The sequence below is a fragment of the Gallinula chloropus genome, assembly GCF_964237585.1.
Source record: "Gallinula chloropus genome assembly, chromosome: Z".
NCBI lineage: Eukaryota > Metazoa > Chordata > Aves > Gruiformes > Rallidae > Gallinula > Gallinula chloropus.
Window position 1 is genome coordinate 81,565,882 of NC_140089.1, and position 17,105 is coordinate 81,582,986.

Consider the following 17,105-nt stretch of genomic DNA (forward strand, 5'->3'; position numbering starts at 1 on the left):
AGGACCATTTGTACCCTGAGAGAACGTGCAGAGACTCAACTCCCCAGAGACACTTCTGGGTTCTAGCAGAGAGACCTCTGCAAAGCTGCGGATATAGCTGTCATAACATTTAAATATAACAGGCAACCCTTCATTTCCATGCAGTTAATTAATTTCCTTTCTATTGTTATTATTACTTTTATTAGGCATTCACTAGGACTCCTGTTTCATGTCTCAGCTTATGACGAAGCACTGCAGTGTCTCACAGAGTTTCTACCTTTTCTTTCAAGCACTATATTAATTTACCTATTTTTAAGTACATATTCTTCTTGTCCTTGGGTAGTAAAAGAGAAATCATCAAACTAACGCATGTTATCTCGTAATATATTTATACATATTTGTATGTACAAATTTATGGAGCTGTAACTATATATCCATATTCATCCGCTCATATATGTTCACACCCCCACACAGAAAGAAGCACATTTCTACAATTTTAAATCTGAGGAAAGGGTTTGGTGGCCTGGAGGATTGTTTGCAACTAGTAAGAGCCCTTCCTGTGTTACAGAGCAGGATAAAAAAAACCTGATGAGCTCAAAGATGTGGGAAATGTCCACCTTTCTCTCCCAGCAGCTTCCTGAGGCATGGATGGGTTCACACCCCAGGCTAAAATAAGCTTGCCTGCGGTGTCTTCTAAACAGAAACACAGCCATCAGGGACAGAGAGCAGAGGAATGCCAGAAGCTTCTGGGGTGGTGATGCTGCTCTCCACTTGCACTCGTAGGGAACAAGCACCTTCCCTGCCTGGTTTGACTGGCTGCACAGAGCCTGCCTCCCACAGCACGGCTGTGCAATGCCTCGCACGGGGACGGATGGCCACACTTGGCAGTGCTAGTGAATGATTCGTAAAGCTGAAGGCAGCTTTCAGCTTGATTTCCATGTAAGTCAGACTTGCTTACTATTCATCAGACCCCTATCCCTTGCCCTCCTTCCTCGGGCATAATTGGCCTCTCATTATTAGCACATTACAGAGATATCTTACTTATTGGAGACCGTAGCAGAGTCAGGGAAGCAAGGAGAGGATGCTTTTTGCCTGCACTCTTCCTATTTCACATACAAGACGTTCCTATTTCTTTATGGTGGAAAAACAAAACCGAAGCCCAAGCCTCAAACAAACAGAAGCGGAGGATGCAAGTTTTCAGACAGCAACTGAGCCGCGCGGCACTATATCAAGCTGGATTTACGACATCCCAGAGTGCAGGACAATTCCTTAAAACACACTCACAGTCAGGAAAGTGACTCTGTGTAAAATGCCATCTGGGGTTTCCATATTTTATTTCCTCTCTCACTCTCTCTCTCTCTCCCATAATGTTTCCAGGTTTGTTTTGTTAAGTCAAAAACAATTTTTTTCGCTTCCAACTCTCAGCTCTGGCGCACTCCCCTAAGGATGGGTCATGGATTACCTAGCTCTTACATCATCTTACAGAGAAAGATTCTGCCAGAAAAATGCAGTTTGATCATTTTCATCCTTACACCTTGTCTGTCACCTTGCAAACCTGTGGAATTTCTTTCAGAGAGAAATGGAATACTTAAATACAGCAATACTCCTCTGAACCTGCTTCACCTGGGGAAAATTATTTTAACTATAAAGGTAGATAATGAAACAGAACAAATGGAATTTTTTTTCAGATATGTTTGGTTGTGTTACATAAACCTGCTATTTTGATTTTTTTTAATTATGAAGAGCTGTCTAACACAGTATCTAAATATTTAGATCTGAAAACTGTAAGGATATGACACAGGTAAACTGAAATATTTATTTTATTTTTCTGAAGAAACATATAGTTGCAGTGGTAGCAGGGTTAAGAGATCATTTGGCTAAATCCAAATGCTTTTAAATACATTTTTGTATTTACTGTTGCTTTCTACTTATACTGCTCCAGTTTGGAAACATGAGAAATGAAAAGGAATCAAAGGTGCAGCCCAATAGGAAAAAGAAAAAAAAAAAAAAGAGAGAGAAAGAGAGAAATTTCTTAATTAAAAATTATGAATGTAACTTTTGTTGTGTAGAATTCCCTACAGAATAGCTCAGATCTTCCTCACTGCGATTTCCAATAACTACTTAGAAAGCTGGCCTCGACATCAGTACAATTACAATCTTGCTGGCTAGCTAAAGTGAAGTGAGAGGCGTCTCTTTGTGCATTGAGCCTTTAATTAAGCAATAATAAATGAGATCTACCCATAGTTCTGTGTGTCAGGCTTTGGCTTAGGAAATATAAAGAGTGAGGAGCTGTGATTCATGTTCAAATATAATGCATGGTTAGGTAACATCCAAACTGATCAGAGAGGGGAGCCAAGGTCCTGATATAACCCAACCATTCATCACTTATCAGCTCTAACCTCTTGACAATCAGGGCACCCCTCCCTCCTTTGGTAATAGGTTAATTAATTACCAATTTAGAAGTAATCTTACAAATCAGCTGTTGCCCTTGATAAGAATTAATTGCAAATACTTTTTTTGGGAGGAACATATTAAATGGACCTTTCTTTAAAAGAAAATATCATCAGAAAGCAGATGAGGAGCAAGACTCCTAGAGTGGTTCTAGAGATAGGAGAATTGTTTGAATCCTGTTCAGTGGGGATGTGGAACTCATTAATTTTATTTATTGAGGAATTACCAAGATAATGATAAAAATGTTCTAAGATCATTTACAAGTCATCCCTAGCCCACCCATGCTCAAATTCCTCTGAAACAGAAACTTCACACACCCCGCCTTCTAGTGAGGGATTTAGCTCACTTTCCACTGAAGCTAGCCAAGCTTTTTAATTATCTTAAGTAGGATTCCTGTCACTTGAGTTTAGGTATCTGGAAGTTAGATGTCCTGCTGCCCCCTGCAATCAGCAGAAATTTCTTCAGTCTATTCAGACAATGAAATGTGAGTGTCCACTTTGGGGTGAGACAAGCTGTGGCCTAAACTTCAGTAACTGTACTGTCTATCAAACCATTGTTCTGAAAGCAACCTCAGGTTGCTTGTTCAGATGAAGACACGCATATTCTAGGCAGGTCACTTCTTTGGATAGCATTCAACTTAACCCTTTTACCATATCTAAACTTCCTCTGCTGTTCTGTTGGCCTTAGACTTCCTTCAGAGACAACAGAGGAAAAGAGGCATCTTCCAGGATAGTGAAAGGTGCCACCTTTCAGATGTCTGGTTTAATATGAGAACCATCTTGCAAGGGCTAACTCTTCTCCATGGATGACAGAGGATGCTAAGAGATACAGCTGGTTATACTGTGTGATATTTATGCTTGTTCATATCTATATAGTCTGGCTACAATCTAGACCAATGCCATGCTTTCCTTAAAGGGATAGATTGAATTTCTGATGTGCTTGAAAACAACTTCTATTAGACTATTTCATCTTGATGAGACTAAGCTTTCATCATGAATGACCACAGGCTTAGGCTGATCTTAAATCAATATATGAAATGTAAGGTAAACATGACAGTATATGAGATCCAACCCATCAGAAAAATAGGTACCAGCTGGAAAGAGTTCAGTGAATCTAGATCTAAACTCCTCCAGAGTTGGAAGGGCTTTTCACAAGTAGAGTAGTCTTCTCTAATAAGAATTCAAACTCCCTGGACCTCCTGATGTTTATCCATTACTAGAAAAATATATGCTTCATTTCCCATTCCCATTAACATGGATAGCTGTGGCAAAGGTGCATGAGAACCAGCAGGTTTGTAGATCTGTAGCCATATGAATTATCAGCAAGATGCTTCAAAGCTACTGGAGTCCGATGTTTACATCTCCTGCATACAGCCATCATGAAGTCTATGCATCACTTGAGTCCTACCTAAGCACTCAGCTGGGCTCTGCCCTTTCATATCCTGTACTACACTGAGATCAACCCAAACTACTGCAACCATCAGCAATATCTGGCTCAAGTTTTCATGAAGAAATTGAAGATTGGTTCTTATTTTATGGTTGAGAGTCTGCTTAGCTCTTATACTAAGTAAGTAAATAAAAAGAGTGGCATTTAACAGTCTTATGCTTCAACACTATATTCTCTCATTGAGTAATTATTAGACTGTTGATCTGATTTTTCTTCAGGTGCACTTTTTGGGGTTTTGTTGGTCTGAAAGAACTGAAAATACTTGCAAGAAAATTCTGCTAAAAAGAAAACCTCCCGATCTCTGCAGATAAAATTGGAAAAGAATGAAAAAAAAACCCAACCCCAAAAGAATACCCCCCCACACACTTCTGTAATTTCAAAATAACCATGATTCAATAATTTCAAGACTGGAAGAATTGGGTAAATGCCACCAGAAAATTACTTTTCTCTTTGAAATTGCAGTATCTAAAGGGCTAATAAACATACTAAGCCAAAAAGGAAATTAAAAGGTTTAAAAACATGATCTTAAAGTAGATTCACCTGATCTACTGTCTAAAATATTTATTTTCCACATTTTCCCCAATTTTACTTTCCATCACTACTGGAACAGAAAATATTAAATAAAAACAATCTCAAAAAGTCTTTAAAGGGGAGAAACAATTCCTGTCCAGCTGTGATGTACCACTGCCTAGTTTTGGATGTATAATTAGAATAACATTATTTAGTCATTCCTCTGCTAATGAAAATTCTCCTTGAACTCAGTAGTAGGGGGTAGCATTTGCGCTGCAGAAAGACCTATTTTTTGAGCCTCCCTGTCACCATGAAATTCTCAGTGGCCACAGAAAGAAGAATAAGAAATACCACAATGTCATAGACACCAGTGGGTCTCTTACAAAAGTATTTGCGACTAGGAATATGAACAGCATTCATAAAATTTTTCTCCTAGAGCCATGCAAGAAAATGAATGGAAACTAGGTTCCTTAGGTGTTTGGTTTTGGTTTTGTGGTTTTTTTTCCCCAGATCAAAACATGGGGCTGAAATTTTGCTCCTTTATGGTTACAGCATTCTGAGTTTGATAAACAAAGCTTGGTCTCAGATACAAGCAAACCATTTATTAGTTCTTGGTCAAGATTCAGAATTTCATTTCAAATTGGGAAAGTTCTGCCATTGAAACCCAGTGTCTTTTTAAGTCTCAGAGTAAACAGGAATGGGAAATTCTAAGAGAGATTTAATTTTTTTTTTTTAAATCTACAGACCTGTCCAAAACTGGAACTTAGCCTTCTCTGACCAGAATCCCTGGAGATTCACAGTCCCTGCTAACCCTTCAGCCCTGCATCCCTTACCAAATAGATGTCATACATCATTTCTGAAACTCGGACTGCAAATGGGAGCTGAGAACGTGCATTTCATAGAGGCAGGAGTAAATGATTCCCCTGATATCTCTTTCTCATATATGGCATTCCACCACCTATTGTCCACTCCGTATGCTTCCTTCTCCCTGGTAATACCCCCAAGAGATGGCTGATGTCCTGCAAAATAACCAGAGAATGCATCTTTAATTGGGTCCAGAAGAAACTTTATTACCCTGTAGCTAGCTTCTTTGTTTTTTTCTATAACAAATTATCCTAATGATCTGACCCAGGACCAGATGTTAATTGCAATGGAAAGTAATCAATTTCCTTTACTGAGCGTGAACTCATTTGCAAGGTTAGTCAGTGAGCAGATATGGAGTTCTTAATGAGGCAAGAACCTAGCAGACCTTCTGGGTTCCTTGTGTCGATTCCAGGTTTACTGCATTGCACCCATTTTCACTCTACCCATCTTTAGCCAGGCCACCCTATTAAAAAAGTAGCAACAACAACCAAAAAAAACCCCACCCCCAAAACCAACAAAAAATCACGATCTGTCTCTAATCACTTAGTAAAGAATGGAAAAAAATAATAATGTAACAAGCATAGCCGTCTGAGAGCAGTAGATTGTGAGAGACAAAATCACCCTCTGTATATATAAAAATAAAAATAAAAAATATGTAAATCACACAGGAAATTATGGCTAACGGCATGTTGTTTAATAGAGGGTATTATTATAAATATGGGAGATGCTCAAACAACAAATTAAGCCTGCAGTATTCCGAGAAAGAGCTCAGAGGACGCAACCTAAATTCTAACTTGGCTGCTGTCTTCGGTGCTTCTGTGCTTTCGTCTGGGTTTTATATTACCATCGAGCACAGCTTTAAGAGGGAAAGGTTGGGCCATCCAGAGTGATTAAAATATAAAGAGGGGAGGGCAGGAGCAGAAGGAGGTACTTAATCTTCCAGTGAAGTTCTCAAAAGAAGTGAGAAAAAAAGGCCTTCACTATGGTTGGATGTGAAGAGCATTTTCTGTCCTGGAGAGGATGCGGGGAGGAAGCTTACCCATTCAGCAGTCACCAAGTTAGCTGTAACAGCGCAACCTCTGTTGTATTTGCACCAGCAGAGCTTAAAATTGGGCTAAACACCCTTGTGTGACAAGCAGGTTTGCCTGCCTACTTAAAGCTGCAGTGGGGCAAATACAACCTACTGCTGCTTATTGTGTCTAGGCTATCCTGGCTCCAGGACACAACTTTTTTTCTTTTTTTATTAAGAGAGGATAACCTTCTCCTTCAGCTCGCTCTAAATTCCTAATTCTAAAGCAAGTCCTGCTGCTCTTCATCCCAATTTTTATTGTACAAAGTTCTGTATCCACCATTTTATGCATGAAAGGGGACCATAAATTTAAAATGAAGCCCTCTTCTAAACAAACTTGGTTTTAAAATATTTAAGAACAAACCCCACTGCATCAAGATTGAACCTCCTATCTCTGTTAATTGTGAAACTTTAGATACAAGATGAAATAATTGTTTCTCACAGGGTGATCTTCTAAAAAATCCTCCAAGTTACATCAGCTGTCAGAACAACCTCTATCCCAAGGATGCTTGTCGACAGGAGGAAGAAAAACGCGCTATCAGGCAAGTGATAATAATGCCTGGGACCATCACTCCCTTTCAGAAGAAGGCATCTTGCATTTCCAGATCTAGCAAATGGTTCTGGGAGTTCTCACTTTTGGGAACTGGTAATACCACTCCAGGGAGCTGCACAACTCAAGGGATGCCAGACACAAGGACAATGTTTTATGGAAGTGGTGGAAGCAGATGAGCAAAAGAAATCTAAGGGAGAAAGGGTTAGTTAAAGAGGAGGAGGAGGGAAAATAAAATCTATCTCCATAATATTTTTATTCGTATATATTATAGCAGCTAATTGCAAAACTGAAATCTCTGTGGCCCCCAATGGAGTTACATAAAGCACTAGTAATTTTCAGTGCATTCAGCTAGAAAGGGGTATTGGAAGGTGCATTCTGCATCTGTCTACATTAATAAATAGCGGTTCAGTAAGAGACTTTCTCAGTGACGAGGTCACCCCCATGTTGTGCCTATATTAGAGACCCTTTCAAAGTGCACACGACAGGTTGTTCTGCTACGTCAAGGACAGGGTTCGACGAAGGCTGGCAGCTTCCCAACTTGTTTGAGGTGAATACGAATCCTGGAGGTGAGGGGGGGTGTGCCCATGGCTTAGGAGGAAAATAGGCTGTTAACTTTTTCTCTCATGTGCATTCAGGGGCAAAATCTGAGTGGGACATTTAGCATGGGGTGTCTTCCCCACTGAACTGAGTTGATTGGGAAGGATGTTTAAGGAAGGATATGTACCATCTGTGTTACAGCTGAGGACAACAAGTACGCACCTGCTCTGCTCAGAGCTCTGTGTAGGCCCTGTAGTTATCTCAACTCAGGCAACAGGAGCAAGTTTACTTTATAAAGCAGTCTTTCAAACTCTCATCTGTCCTGTTTATAAATTTAAAGTGGAAATCAGAGGATCAAGGGACTGTCACTGAATTTGTGAGAGGGTGGGTCCGAACTACTCGTAGTGTTGTGAAACTGAAGACTTTGGACTGTTGTGCTGCAAAAGCTAGCTCTGGAGTCCATCACACCACTCTCTGCCTGCAACAGGGAAGGAAGAGCTGCCCCTGGAGCTATTATGCACCAAGTTCCTTTGGCAAAATTGCTAGCAGCACTGCAAAGAACTCAAACCTTTTCACCTGGAGTTTGATCTTATCTACTCACAGCTCTGCAAGCCCAAAGCTGGCTGATCTGCCTCAGACACCAGTCCAGATACCTGCATGAGTAATCACTGCAGATCCAAAACACTGCATGTGACTTAGACTCCACCTTCTCCCTCGCTTCTCCTTTCCCCACCTCGTCCAAAATAACAATGACATGACCGCTATTTTCACCTGTTCCCCAGAAGAGACATCCAAAAGCACTTCCCTGGCTACTTACCACCTCTCTCCTCAGAGTCTCTCTATACACCAAGGAAGAAACACTGTTTGCTGGACATTCAGCAATTATGCCCTCAATTCTGTGAAGTCGCTTACGAAAAACTTTTCAGCAGAGGATACTGAATGTTACCAGGGAATGCACTAAGTCATTAAGACAAAGCTGCAAAGAAACTGCAGGAACTAACACAGGTTCACAGCCAGTGCCATGAACCCCAGACCCCATATAAACACATTTTCTTGCTATACGAAGGGTCAGCTTTGGACAGACTCAAGTGAATTCAGCCAGGCTTATTAGCCTGGGCTCCCAGCCAGAGTGTTGCAGCTTGCAGGGCTCAGAAGAGTGGCTTGGGTGCAAGGTGTGGGTGACACAGGAGGTGGGAATATATAGATAGTATGAAAAGAGAGAGGTCCAGGTACTGGCAGGGATTGGGGTGCAGGTTGAAGACACAGAGGGATGCTCGTGGAAGGAGGGAGAGGCATGGGGTTTGCAGCCAAGGCAGCAAGAACACATTGAGGAAGAGAACATGGCAGCAAGGCATGGATTGGGAGACAGCCATGATACTGGGCTTAGTCACCCACTCCAGTGGTAGCCAATGCACCAGTGTCCCAACAAAGGCAACCCCCCATGCACGGCACTTAGCCAATTGTGCAGTACTGTGTGTGGGGAAAAAGAAACTTCTTCCTGACCCCTGCAGGCAATCAGTTTATGCCCTGAAGCATGAGATTTGATTAGCCTCATTATCTCAGCTTACATAACTGTAAACGTTATTAATGGTAATAAAATTATCTAGCCTGTTTTAATAATACAGCCACAGTGTTTGTCTCGATGACCTCCCGTGGCTGTAAATCCCACAGGGGACTGGCACATGGCATAGTGGTTCTTTTTGTTTATTCTAAATTTACCAGCCATTAATTTCACCAAATCACTCCTTGTTCTCCCATTATAGGATAGAGAGAGAAGAAGCCTATTAGGTGTCTGTGCACCTTTCCTAATGGCAAACACAAGTAACTTGAAGTCTGACTAATAAGTTTGGGAGTAGACACTACCAGGCCTTCAAGTCTTGGGATTAATTTTCTCTCCCTAACTCTCAACCAATGAATTCCCATGACATCACATAACTTGGCCTGGACTCTTTAAAACCCACCATGCAGTTAAGGAGATTTAGTATGCTAGATGTGAACTCATCAGTTACTTGAAGCCTAAGCTACAATTTTGGTTTCCAAATATCTCAAAGTAACACAACTGCCTTGACCTCTGTACAGAGGTCTTGCCAAGAGAGATGCCACAATATGACTTCATATTTCAGGTATAATGCCTCACTCCTTTTCTGATGTTCTGCATTCTGCTTCTGCTGGAGCAACCAAGCAATAGTGCAGATCTCTCTGCTGACAGAGGATGTGGTTTACTCCAGAGGTCTTCCCCAACACATAGTCAGGGGGGTGCTCAAGAAAGGAAAAGCTGTAGATGACCACAAACTCTTCTTTAGGTGAGGTATGCTTGCTCTGTGCTAGGAGAGGTGAAGTAAAATGCTGCCTTGTCTTGACTTATGCAGAGAAATGGCTGGGCAAATCAGATAAAGAATGAGAGAACAACCTCTTCCTTGTCTTGCCTGAAGCAGATTGTACCTGTCTATACAATTTTTATGGAAATGCAGAGAATCTGTTCCCATACCCACACTTTTAAATATAAAGGAGGGCATTATGGGACAAAGTCAGGGATAATTTGGAGAGTAGAAGAGTAATAAAGTGTTACTGCTTTACAGTGCTTCTGCATATGGTGCTTTACTATGTTCTCACATAGTATGTGGGGGAAGCATAACTTCAGCTTTTTCTTTCAAGAGTAAAGATACAATGATATAATTCATATTCTTCATTTTTTAAAAAAACAAACAGACTATGGTTTTCCTGCTTGTTAAAAATACCCTATGTAAACATCTCTTTATCGGCACAAATGGTGCTATCCCTAAATGACTAAACCAAAATAAGCATAGTTGAAAATAAACACTAAGGTTAACATGGAGGCTATGTTGTTGCCTGGCCTAACAACACTCACACCTTAGATTAAACCCTTCCATTTCTTGCTTCTTCATTTGAAGAAACCATTTTTAGACCTATTCTGATTCAAATGAGAAAATGGAGTAAAGAATTGTTTTCCGTTGCAAGAAAGAGGCCACTTGTTCAAAGACCACATCATGGGCAGGACAGCAGCAGTGGGATGAAGGATGGATATACATACCACCATTACACAATTTGTTCACATATAACATATGCACACAGGGTCCCATTCCAGAAGCCATCAAGTACTATTCCCTCCTGAGGACAACATGGATCTTCAGCAGCAAACTATGCAAGACCTAGATATTTCATTAAAAGAAAAAGATCCCATAAACTTTAATCTGTGTACCCTCACTATCTTTGGGAAGAGGGAATATAGTGTCCTGCCTGAGCTGTTAATACTGCCATGGGGCTACTTCCCTTTTACCTGTCCAACAAACAGCTCTTCAATGTTACAACCGAATCCAGCCAGTGTCCTCTGGCCAGGAAAATCTCTTGTTTTGGGCAAGAGAAGATCCTCAGTAAAAGCAGGAAGTGGCAGTGTGATTGCTGCAAACCCCATCAGCTTCTGGAACGAGGTGCAGGTCTAGGTAAGCCTTATGGAGAGCCAGTGTCCTCCAGGCCTTGCCTGTGCAAATGCTGCTCCTCGTTACCACCACGACAGCATAAATCTGTGTAGATAAACTCTCCACACTGAAGGCAGAGCTGAATTCCCAGTCCACAGCATTGACCTACTAGTTAAGCACTGCAGTGCCGTTTGCTGGATTCCCAGTACAAACATATGCTTTCAAACACAAATTGGGATTCTTCTAGCAGATTAAAGCTGTTTTCCTTCCCTGGAAAACAGCCTGTGAGGAAGAGAGCTAAAGGCTCGTCTGCCTCACCGTGCTCCCTGGCTCAAGAGGATTTAATATTCAAGTCGCTTGTCTTCTATCTTCCCCCACTTCCCCTTCCCCTCTCCACCCTGCCCCCATCCCCCCCCCTCACCCGCAGACCAAATCCACGTCTGGTGCCTTCCTCCCACCGATTTCCCTCAGGTCAGAAGAACTCTGTCATCAATCCCCCACTGAGACTTATTTCCAAAGATCAGCACTGACCCAGAAGTCACTTGGCACTGCACCATCAGAACAGCGTGTGCTGGCACTGCTGAGAGGAGAATCTCACAGAGACCGGATTCAGGATGTCGGGCCGTCTGCTAAGCACTTGTCAGGCTCCCATATTTCAGAAAGAAGTCTTTATGTGGCTGACCTGGTGACTGGAGGATGTATTTATAAAACAACACATAAGGCCCAGGCTGGTTGACCCCATTGTAACACTCAGCATTGCTGAGCAGAAGGACCCATGCTGGACTTCTGGTTCTCACTGCTCTCACTGAAACACTGTGGAAGGCTACTGCAGACCTTTGAGTCAGCCATGGATGGGAAAGGAGCAAACACTCAGTGTTGGGCATGTGCTGTGGAATGAAGTTCTATAAGGAGAGTGGATAGAGATGCGAGTTACCTTTTGAATTTTGCACCTGGTCATGGGCAGAGAGCATCCCAGGGGTCACACAAAGGGAAGGGCCTCCTACTCAGGGCTGGTGTGAAGTAGAGACCAGGTAAAAAAGATCCTTCAGCTCATAAGCCCTCACTAGAAACCTTACACAGCACCATCTTTCCTGATCTGGGACTTTAGTTGCTGCCTCAGTAGGCCACATGTTCATCAGACACCTCCATTTGGCAGAGAAAGTCAAGGAGTAAGGGAGAGCAACAGCACTGTCCTGTGAACACACAGAGTCCAGCAAGTGGCAGGGCAGTGTTTACCTGAAGGACTGTTTGTAAGCGTAAGCAAAAACGTAGCTTGGACATTGTGAGAGAACCCTGTTCTTTTTCACAGTCTGTGTCACTGTGCTACAGATTGAAGAGGGAAGGAACTTTCCCCCAGAATAGACAATGTGAGAAGATGCCTTGGCACCAAGGAGCTAATTCTTCTACCTAGAGGTTTCCATCCCACTGGTATTTTATCTGTGGCCTGCAGCAAGTGATAGCCCCACACAGGTCATCTTCTCGCAAGACAAGATATATCCCTGCAAAGGAGGAAGCCTTCTCCACATGAATACCAAGTGCAGTCTGCAAACATCTCTCACACAGTCTCTGTGGTCAGAGCCTGAACAAACTAATGCATTTTTCATTACAGCCTAAATACATCCCCTTGGCGCCTTCCAGCTCTGAAGACACAGAGGTTTCCTAAAACTGGGGCCACTGTGTGAATATGTGGGACAGCTGATCCCACAGCCAGAGCAGGACAGATGGAGAAGAGTGCCTTGCTTTGCGTATGTGGAAGCCAACCATAAAGGAACCTCATGACAAGAAATGATTGCACTGACTGTGTTCAAAAATGAGCTGGGACTGTACCTTTTCGCTGCATAAAGGCAACCCATGCCAGTGAGCCCCCGCGCTGACGTTGCCAGCATTAGCTAGTGTTTTTAAGCAGGCAAGCGCCAAACAACAGTGATGTTTATTCAAGCAGTTTTGAAGGTGCAGGTCTGAAATTTGAACCACAGCTTTTCACTGTGGTTGGTCAGAGTATGACATACCATTACGGTTCTGTCTTCCAGGGTGAGCAAAATACATTTTTGTGGTGATATTTCAAGTTGTCATGCTCAGAGATTTGAATTTTGCATTCTCTGAATACTGTTAAATCCTCAAGGGCTTAAGCATTCAGGAGAAGGGAAAAGGCCACTAATGCGAGATGGAGAAAGAATTAAAAGGAGCCACAACATAATGCATAGCTAAACACAAGCATACACAAACACACAGGCACAATCAACTCAGTCCTACTTTGAATGGAATTACTCTGGGAAGAACAATTCCTTTCACTCTAGGAATTACTGGGCGAATTTCTCCAGCCCATGTTATGTAGGTCAGAGCAGATTATCGCAGTAGTCCTCAGGGCTTTAACATCTATGAATATACACAGCTGATTGCTGAGCAGGCCTTTGGAGTGGCTCGATGTAATATGTGCTGATACCATTCAGGCACAGAGAATGGGCGCATGCCTGAGCTAAGAGGACTGTGTTTTTTATGTTATAACTCATGACTTTCCGTTCTGAGATGCCAGATTCACATCCCAATTTGCTCACTTTCCCAGCCTTCACTTTGATTTGCGTCAGTCTGGGAAAGGGATATGGGTCTTACTGCACATCCATGACCAGTTTCTGCTGGCAGCAGGAGTTGAAATCGCTTTTCTCAGGATGGCACTGGTGCTTGTCTGACTAACACAAGCTTGGTCAGACCAGTGGCATGAGCTGTTTCACCTCAAGCATGATGAGTGCCACGCTGGTGTAGCTGGGGGAGAAGGAACAGACAGCTAAGGGCAGGAGACAATGCTACCCTGTTTTGTGGCAGCTTGCCATTGGAGCTATTTACTTACACCATCAAAACACGTCCTTTGCTGTCCTGACTTAGGAGCTCTGGTGATTTATGCAGGGCTGACTTCAGACATCATTCCCCTCTAACTCAGCTAAGTGCCTCAATGGTGATGGCAGGAGAACTGAAGCCGCCTCTTTTCCCAGTGTTTCGGCAGAGGATGGCTCTGTCAGGAACCAGAGCTGGCATCTGTTGCGTGTTGCGTTAGGACCTGGGGCTGTGAGCTGTAGCAGCATGGAGCAGACATGCCTTCTGCTCTGCCGCCTTGTCTGTGGGGAGCAGCAGACGCTGGGGAGAGGGGGAGACAGGCACTGATACAGATTCCTTATCGTAAAACACTGAGAGCCCTGAGACAGATCAAGGGCCAGGTCTCAAGGCGTTTCCATCTGCACTCTTCTGAGCACAGGTCCAGCTAGTTTTCAGGGTCCTCTCCTCCCTCCTCCCCCTCCACATAAAGGACTAAGTTAAAAGGACCTCAGTATTCATCCCACAGTACAGGTAAAACCAACATTAATTCTTAGCTCTCCCAGCTCACCATTTCTATTTCAGGAGCTCTTGGTACCTTGGGATGCAGCCCTTATACTCTGAGTTTAGCCCCCAGGTAAATCCTCAAGAGGTGGCTGTACCTACTCTTTCTATGCCCATTACTTGAAAAAAAAAAAAGAAAAAAAAAAGGATGACCACATTAGTATGCAGAGAAAACCAATTTATACAGGGCATTAGGCATGCAGTATAAATGAGGCTACAGGAAGAGCAGAGTGGATGGTGAATGTTTATGGAATAAGTTAACAACTGGGAATGATGTTGCATTTTCCATGCAAGCAGACAGACAGATATAACATGGTCCCAACAGGGAAGAATAAATCCCTGTAGTTTGTGGCCTACTTTCAGCTTCATTAATGGAATAAAGGCCAGGAGGCATGATGTCATGAAATTAGCTTCCTAATTAAACATTGCCTTTGCCTCTCTTCCCCTCCCCTCTCTGGATGAAGTCAGTGGCTTTTCTGGCTCAGTGTGCTTGCTATTTGTCAAGGGCTGAACTCCTTCTGAGCAGGTTGGTTAGATGTCTTTTCCAGCATCTCACAACAGCATGATCTACAGTTTGAATCCCAGACACTGGCACCCCATCTTCCTTTTTCAGGACACCTTGAAAGCCAAAGGACTCTGATTCTCAGACATATCCACATCCTTTCAAGTATCTGCCTTTGCAAAGTTCTCCAGGAATCTCTGAAGAAGCATGCTGTTTATAGGTTTTAAGGGTCATAAAGCAAATTGGATGGTGGGCACATTTCAGTGAATACATTCTATCGTCCCAACTTTTCACTTAAAGAAGAGTCAGAACACCAGCCGTAACTGGACTGTACAACACAAACTGAGTGATGAGCGTGCCTTGTTAGGGAGCAGGAGATTGGGTTTTTGTTGTCCTATCCTCTCCTTGTTACTCCATGTCCAGCACTGTCAAAGGACCAGCCTGTCTGACTGCCTGAGGAGATGGGAACAGATTTAAAAATATTTTCCTTACTTCTCCAGGCACATTCAATGATGTTGAAGAGTTGAGTCTCTGGCCTTGTGAAAGGAGGTCAGAACCAGGTCATACCCACCCTGTCCAACCCTGCCTAAGTGCAGTGAAGATGTAGACCCAGAGGACATCCTACTAAAGAAAGGAAGAGCTAACCTTTTCCTCTTTTTCTACTTTTGCAATATTTTAATCTCTAAATCCAATGTTTTCCACCATGGTTTGTTCTTTGAGTGACTCATACACTGAAAAAAAATCAGTATTTTCCCCATTACATAATATTTTGGTTTACAATAGTAATTCCAGGGAAAGACCAAAACTTATCCAAAGTTTGTGGCATCCTTGTACGCTCTTGTAATGCAGTATCTGTTGATCAAACCCTTAGCAAAATTATAACCATAAGCAAACTAGACTTCTCCTAAGTTTCTGCACATCCATCATTGACATGAAAATATTTGTTACTCTCTTCTGAATTTACAATATGGGGAGTGCACTGACCTTTTTCCCAGAAAATGTCCATGGCTTTACTTTGTTCATTCAGCTAAAAATGCTGCAAATACAGGATGGCCATGAATAATAGAGAGCCTAAAAGTTGATGTTGCCAAGAATGGGTGACTCAGGAAGTGGTTCAGACATATGCATGAGAACATTTAGCCCTGCAATTCATCAAATGTGGACGCATTGCTCATATTTATCATTTTTATTCCAATACCAAAGCAGAATCTACTGTATTTATTAAAAAAAAGTAACAGTCCCTGCAGCAAAGTAGTTCCCTGAATATGAGCACACCTCAGTGTGAGGCCAAGATCCCACTCTCCTTGACTTCCTTACTCAAGTTGTGTGATGTCATGATATATTTCTGTGTTAGAGTTCGCGACATGGGGCAGGAACGTCCTGTAGAGTTTTGGATGACTCTAGTTTGCTTGTATTAATCTCCATATATAGAACCCACTGCACTGGCACCACTCCAGTTCCTAATTTATCACCTATGGGCACCCTACATCTCCTTAAATTCCATGTGTAACAATCTGGGGATTCAGAAATGAGATGAACTTCTCTATAAACAGAATACCATTGGAGTGTAAGTGCTACTCAGGGACTCAAACTCCCTTTTGCCTTAGCTGCCTAACCCTAGTTGACAAATCACACTGATGCTGGCAAACTGAGGCACAAAGCAAGGAAGCCAAAGATGCACAAGGTCAAGGGAAAAAAAAAAAAAAAAAGGGTGGTAGTGGAGCTGTGTACCAATGCTCCAAAACATGATCTATGGCCTTAACCCCAAATCAAACATCCTATCTGCCCTGCACGGCTCCACCCCTCTCCCTCTTCCTGCTCATACAACTCCCAGTGTGATACTACTACAGGGCATCCCTGTAATGTATGTTAAGTAAGTGTGTGTCTCCGGGTGCGCTTGTCTCCCATTGAGATGGAGCTATTTTCTCTCACTCGGCATCTTTTGTGCAGGTGCATGCTTTACAAACAGAAAAATCAGCACTCTGCAAAAGTGTTTCTGTTAACATTTATCACCCCTTCCCTTAGTCATCACCACAGCAGCCCTCTCTGGGGAATGGGAATGCTAATTCAAGAGAAGATGTAATGCTAGTCCGTTGGGAGCCCTGGATTAGCACAACAACACAAAAGAGAGAAGGAGGAAAAAAGAGAGAGACAGAAAGGGAGAAAGAGTCCTTCTAAAGACAGAGACAGAGTTGAAGTCTCATTCTCTTTTATTGCAGCCCCATGCTTTTTAATTGTTCCGCCTGAGTAAATCCTTCCTCTGTGATCCTGTTGTTAATGAAAAAGTCCATTGCGGTCATTCTGCTGGCTTTAAGCTTATGCTTGTCCAATGGTTTCTTGAATCCCAGAGCTGTTAATATATCTGGAGTGGAGCAGCTGCAGGGCAAC

At 42.6% G+C, this 17,105-nt stretch overlaps 1 protein-coding gene across 14 annotated transcripts in view; it reads right to left on the reverse strand.

The window, feature by feature from the left end:
- Positions 1 to 17,105, reverse strand: part of CELF4 (CUGBP Elav-like family member 4) — a gene marked incomplete at both ends in the record, with an annotated part of 688,465 nt that overhangs the window by 400,452 nt on the left and 270,908 nt on the right. The gene's annotated exons all lie outside the window — the stretch shown is intronic.